The following is a 6,392-nucleotide window of genomic DNA, read 5'->3' on the forward strand; positions in this document are numbered from 1 at the left end:
TTATTGAACCCCATAGCAGTTAAAATCACTTTTTTTGCCTAATCTTTTTATGATATATACGCAGATGAGACATACTAAAAATAATAAGCGGCTAGCAGTTTCATTTAAAAAAAAATTACAGTAATTATAATTTGGAAAGCCATTCCCTAATGTTATACTCTCAATACAAGCATTGAATAAATTTTTATGATGAAACAGTTAGTTATTTCATGAAACTAATAATTTACGTACATCTAGTTATTGCCAATATTTTTTAATCTAAATTTGAGATTTCTAATTTTTGAACCATTAAATTGAGATGGAATCAGAATATCTATTATGATGATTAGAATTGGAGATCCAAATTATACTTTTTGTTAAGAATCATGTTCTCTCCATCAGAAAATAAATCAACTGCCAATATAGTTAACTAATAAATTTTTTTAATAATTACAATACCACCAGATTAATTTCTATATTAACAAATTAGACCACAAATAAAATAAAATTCTAACATTCTTTTGTTTAGTCTAACATTTGTTACATCTAGTTTATAACTACATATTATACTCAATTAGTTAAGACAAATTACATAAATAATAACGGTAAGTCCTCATTAATCGAATATTACCTTTCATATATTATAATGTAACATCTACTAATTGAATAAACTCTTTATATGGTATTTCTATATGAATAAGCCCAATGTCTGTTCTAGGTCCTTCATGAGTTTTATTTGTCATTCTCAATCATGTATGTACATATATACTAACTAAATGAGAAACAAATAATAATAAGAATTCCATATCCAAATATGTCATATAATACAACATAAGTCATATAAGCGACATTATAAAACATAAACCCAGACCAATAACATGATTCTTAAACAATCCTAGTGGTATGCCTTTTATCAAAGTATCAGCTATCATCTATTTAGTACTAATATGCTCTATCTATACCTCATTATACCTAACTCGATCTCTAATGGCTAAGTACTTAATATTGATGTGCTTACTTCGATTACTACTTCTATTATTTTTAGCCATAAATATAACAGCTGAATTGTCACAATATATTCTCAATGGCCTAGAAAAATAATCCATAATCTTAAGCTTAAAGATAAAATTTTTCAACTAAACACCCTGTAATATAGTATCAACATAATCAATAAACTCAGCTTCTATGGTAGAAATGGTTACAAGTGATTGTTTTTCACTCTTTCAAGATACTGCTCCATCAACAAGCATAAAGATGTATCCTGACATTGACTTTCTAGAATCAACATATCTCGCCAAGTTTGAAATTGAGTATCCAACAATTTTCAAATTATCATTTGTCTTTATGTAAACATGAAGTATTTAGTCCTTTAAGATACTTTAAGACATTCTTTGTAGTTCTTCAATGGATAATACATATATTACTTTGATATCTTTCTAACATGCCAATAGTAAAAGCAATGTCAGGTCGTGTACTTACCTAAACAAACATTAGGCTTCCAACGGCTGAAATATAAGGAATATTTTACATATGTTCCTTTTCAAGTTTATTTTTGGGATATTGATCTAAGTAGAACTTGTCATCTTTCACAATAAGTACAATACTTGGTGAATAATTTTTCATTTTAAACTTCTCAAGAATTTTATTAATATAGGTTTTCTGAGATAAACCTAAAATTTCTTTATGTTTATCTCTAGGAATCTTTATGCCAATGATATAAGATGCATTACTCATATCTTTCATATCAAAATGTCTAAAGAAAAAATGTTTTCCCTCATGTAACAACTCCAAGTCATTTGTTGTGAGTAAAATATCATCTACATATAAGATGAGAAATATGATCTTACTCCCACTAACCTTGTGGTATATATATTGATCAGAAATATTCTCAATGAACCCAAATGAAGAAATTACATCGTGAAACTTTAAATACCACTGTCGAAAAGCCTACTTAAGACCATAGATTGCTCTCTTAAACTAGCAAACTAGCTCTTTACCAACACTTAAGAAAAACTTTTCGGTTTATCTTATATAGACCTCTTCTTCCAAATCTCCATTAAAAAAAGGTCATTTTCACATCCATTTGATACAATTCTATGTCTAAGTGTGCTACTAATTTCATAATGGTGTGAAAAAGTCTTTTTTTGAAACAGGAGAAAAGATTTTCTTGTGGTCAACTCCTTCCCCATGAGTAAATCCTTTGGCAACAAGTCAAGCCTTGTAGCACTCAATATTGTCTAGTGAATCTTTCTTGGTTTTAAAGACTCATTTACAGCCAATAATTTTTTCTCCATCAAGCAATTTTATAAGATCCCAAACTTGGTTATCCAACATAAATTTCATTTCATCCTTCATAGCATCTAGCTATAAATTGTAATTAAGACTTTTCATTGCCTCTGCAAATGTCGTTAGATCTTTTTCATCACAAACATTATAGTCAGACTTAGCAAGATACACTACATAATCACTAGAAATTACAGGCTTTCTTATTCTAGTTGATCTTCTTAATATTGTGTCATCGACCTCTTGTAAAGGTGGTGGCATAACAGGTTCTCACTTTTTGAGATTGCTTTTGAACAATATATTATTGAACAATATTTTCATTATGAAAAAATTGATCCTCCACCATATGATCTACTAGAACATTATCTTCATGATGTGGAACATCAGTAATAGGTTGTTCTACATTAACCTTATCTGTATGGCCATTGTATTAAACAATCAATTTTGTACATGGAAAAATTTTACAAACATTATAATTTTTAAAAATCTTAAAAGGACGATTTCTCCCTCTTTTCATATCATGCTCTAAATATACTACATTTTTAGATCCAACTAATTTACTTGAGTATGAGGAACAACAAAATCTGTAATCCTTAGACTTTTCTGCATAACCTATAAAATAGGCACTAATCGTCCTTGTGTCTAACTTTCTTTCTTGTGAATTATAAACCCGAACTTCAGTAGGATTACCTCTAAATACGTATATGATTCAAACTAGGTTTCCAACATTCTCATAGTTCAAATGGCGTTTTAGCAACTACCTAAGTTGAAACTCTATTTAATATATACATGACTGTCTTAAGGGCTTCACTCCATAAGAATAAAGAAAGATTGGAGTTGCTAAACATACTTTTTATCATATCCAACAAAGTCCTATTTCTTTTTTTAGCTACACCATTTTGATCTGGTGTGCCAGGCACGGTGCATTGTGCCATCATACAATGTTCCTGAATATATTTTGCAAATAGACCAGGTGCTTGTCCACTTTCAGTATATCTCTCGTAAAATTCTCCACATCTATCTGATCTTACGATCTTAATATATATATATATCAATAAATGATATGAAGTATTTCTTATTAGTTAATGACATATTAGGACAATATATGTCAGTGTGAATTATTTTCAATATGTCCGAATTTTTTTAGCACCTTTTAGAGATTTTTTGGTTTACTAGTCCTTAATACAATCTACACAAGTATTAAAATCAGTAAAGTTTAGAGATTCAATAATTCCATCATTTACAAATTTCTTCATTTTTTTTTTCAATGGAGATGTGTCCCAATTTACGGTACCACAACATAGAGGATTTTTCATTTATAATATTACCATGCACAACCATTAAACCTAATAGAACATTATTAGCTAAATAAACTTTGAATAACTCACCAATTAAAGTATCACGTCCAATAACATTAAAATTTTTAATATTGTCAACAACATTATAAAAATTTATACATAATCATTATTTTACAAACTTAGATAAAGAAATCAAATTCTTATAATCTGTACTATAAAAATTCTTTCTAAATCTAAAATACAACAAGTACTTAATACAATCCTAAATATTCTAACAGCTTGTACACATGAACATATCCGATTTTACTTATAGATGTTCAATTCACTTCCTATCGATTTTTTTTTCTTATGAAACCTTGCATGGTATTTAAAATATGAATTTCAGTACCAGAATCAATCCATCAAGTGTAATGACATATTTCAATAAAATTATATTTAAAACACACTGAAGAAATAAGATCACAAAGGCTAGTACCTTTCTTCTTAAGCCAAGCCTTAACTTTAGGTACTCCTTCTTTATGTGTCTTTTCTTTTTGCAAAAGAAATACCATGCACATTCTTTTTTCATAGGATCGGATGCGCTACCTTTGATTCTTATGATCTTACTTTTTACCACTCTTATTTGTCACCAATAGTGCACTTACACAAAATTTCTGAACTAGCTTTCCTTTCTCTTGCAGACACATCACTAGTAATTTATTAATGGACCTTTTTTGTAATGTCCCAAGCTTTTTTGAAATATTTTACATTTGATTTCTTTTATTAATACCCGACCCTCTAATTTTATCAAAATTTCTACACTACCCTTATTCTTTTTGCCAACCCTAAACCCTAATTCCTAAATTAAACCCACCCACGCTCTCACACAAACACCCATGCACAGAGAGAACAAAAGAGAGAAAGAGGAATGAGAGGGGAACATAGTAGATAAGAAGAGGAGAGGGGAAGACAGCGCCGACAGAGGGAGGATCGCCATCGCCATTGTAGACGATACTTGCAGAGAGGCACGTGGAAGGAGAGTGATGCGCGTGCTAGAGAAAGAGCGACAACTTAAGATAGTGAAGGAGACCACGACGAAGAAGAGGGAGGAGGTGCTGCCTCAGCCGCCACCAAGTCTTCAACGCCGCCAAGGAACCCGAAGAGAGAGACTTCGAGAAAGGGGAAGGAGAACGCGCCGGAAAAACCACTATTGTGGAAAGAGGCCGCCAATGAGCTGCGTGGCACTATTGTCATCGAAAAAACCACCACTGGAGCCTCTGCCAACTTGCTCTAGCTCTGTCCTTTCTTCTTCCTTCACTAGAGCCTTCCGCTACTGCCCTTGCCCTTTTGAAAACACCGCAGGAATCGCTTTGCACCTTTGTTAGTTCTGTTTCATCAACATTCTAGCCTGGTTAGTGGTTGCTTGTTCTGTTTTGTTTCTGCCACTGTTTTACCACTGCCATTAATGATGCTATCGTTGCTCTGCCTTTATCCATTGTTGCTACGTGCCAATGGCTTGCCGCTTTTGCTCCGTTATGTCCCGATTTGCTATTCTACTTGCCTGTCAGAGCTGCTACTACCCCGGTCCAAATTATGCGCTCTTTCATTCCGTTCTACTTCAACCATCTTCACCTTTTAATTCGACACTCTGGGTTTGATCTCTACGGTCCCTTAGGACCAAGTTGTGAGTAAGCTTTATATTTATAACCATTAACCTTGTGGTTTATACTATTATGAGTTTTTAAGTCTATTTATAAAACTATTGTTAAGAACTTTGATTTGATTAGAATAATTGATTTATTATAGTTGAATAATTATTTTTATGAAGTTTACCCTAGAAATTTTACTTGAGACTATATATATATTTGATGAAACTTTCTATTATTTGAGAATATTTGATTTTACTCGAATATATACTTTTGATGCATTGAAGTATTTGTTGATACTCACTTACTTTAAAATTATGAAATATGTTTGAAATTTTTTATGATTGAAAAAGTATGAATGGAAAAGATTTTTGATGAGAAAACATTATCTGATTTGATACCTTATATGTTTGAAAGACCGAAGAATTTGTTATATTTGAAATTATATATTTTAAATTGGTTTGGGAGGCTCGTATCAGAAAACTGTAGTTAAGGCGGTTATGATGTTAACCTAGATGTTTCTGTCTCAGACCTCATCTAGCAGGGGCGTTGCTAGCCTAACGTGTAGGCCACACATTGGATCTATTATTTCATACGGACACACGAGAAGAAAGGGCTACCCATAAAGGTGGAGCCGTCCAAGTGTGGACTTTTGATTTAATTACTGTATGAGAATTCCCTTATTGATTCACTTATTTGTATAAATTACTATTTTCTAAATAAAATATATTTTGGATAATATGGTTTATATAGTCTCATGTGGATTATAGATGTATTGTCTATTTATTGAGTTACAAAACTCATTCCTTTTTAAAAAAAATAAATATTTTTCAGGAATGAATATTCGAATATGAGACTTTCTATTCAAGAGTAACGATCTGCAATGAGTATGTATTCTTTGTCGAGTTCCTAGATGTTATATGCTCCATATGTCAAAGGAAGGATCCAACCGTTCTTAATTATTTTAATTTTTGTTAAAAATATATAAATATTTATTTTAGAGACTCCATTCCAACTAGTGTATGGAGCGGAGTTAATGATTCCCATGAAAATTTCACAAGGATCACTAAGAACTGAACTAACAACTGTCGAGAAAAATGACCAGACAAGAAGAGCCGAGCTGGACACTTTAGACGAAGAACACACTATAGCCAGACTTCGGCAACATGCAATGCAGATCATCGTCCGCCAAAAATACAATAAAATA

This window comes from Arachis ipaensis, chromosome B08 (genome assembly GCF_000816755.2).
Source record: "Arachis ipaensis cultivar K30076 chromosome B08, Araip1.1, whole genome shotgun sequence".
Taxonomy (NCBI): Eukaryota; Viridiplantae; Streptophyta; class Magnoliopsida; order Fabales; family Fabaceae; genus Arachis; species Arachis ipaensis.